The sequence below is a fragment of the Crocuta crocuta genome, unplaced genomic scaffold (assembly GCF_008692635.1).
Source record: "Crocuta crocuta isolate KB4526 unplaced genomic scaffold, BGI_CrCroc_1.0 scaffold458, whole genome shotgun sequence".
Classification (NCBI taxonomy): domain Eukaryota; kingdom Metazoa; phylum Chordata; class Mammalia; order Carnivora; family Hyaenidae; genus Crocuta; species Crocuta crocuta.
Window position 1 is genome coordinate 83,205 of NW_027531908.1, and position 789 is coordinate 83,993.

The 789-nt window shown below is 68.3% G+C and overlaps 1 protein-coding gene across 4 annotated transcripts in view; it reads left to right on the forward strand.

The window, feature by feature from the left end:
- The window catches only part of STKLD1 (serine/threonine kinase like domain containing 1), a 23,299-nt gene that overhangs the window by 21,007 nt on the left and 1,503 nt on the right, over positions 1–789 (forward strand). The window lies entirely within an intron of this gene.

Below are 789 nucleotides of genomic sequence, written 5' to 3' on the forward strand. Positions count from 1 at the left end.
GCCGTGACGGACCTGCGTGTGAGGGGTGCTCCCGCCCCTCTGAGGGTGCGCTGGGCGGGGGGCGGGGCAGGGGCTGGCCAGGCCTCTGTCTGGGTCTGTGGGAGTGGGGCCGCCCTCGTTCCTGGAGAGGCTCCAAAGAGCACTGGCAGGGGAGGGCCCCCCNTCAGCTGCCGACCTCATGGCACGGGAAGGGGAGCTGGGGCCCTGAGGGCAGAGGCGACGACCTTGCTCAGCAACGGAGGAGGGGGTGCTCAGAACCCAGGGCCAGGGTCTGAGCGGGAATGGGGCTCTGCCCCCTGCTGGCTGGACAACTCAAGTGGGCCCGCTTGAGGGTGAGATCTCCCCAGGCTCCAGGAGGGTCTGAGGAGTAACACTTCGCAGGCCACAGGCCCTCTAGAGCCAGGGCCTGACCCCTCACTGGGGGTGGGGGTACGTGTGCCGTGTTGGCGCTGCGCCAGCACCCACTACAGGCAAGTCCTGGGACGCGTTCTAGCGCTTCCCTTGTGCCCGCGGGCTGAGGCCTCTGACGGAGCCTCTTGCTGGGGGAGGGAGGTGGGGCGTGCATTCCCACCAGGAGGAACCGGGGCCCGCAGGTGCCTTCCTTCGAGAGCTTTACAACCAGTGGGGCAACGCCGGCCTCAGGTTCCTCGGGCGGCAGGAAACCGGCCTCCTCTGCCAGCGGTTGAGGTCCCTGCTATCCTCAGCACCCTGGACTGCTGTCACCCCACTTCCTAGAGGACCCCAAGGCACAGGCAGTTGCAGGAAGTAAATCCAGGCCCCCCACCCCCC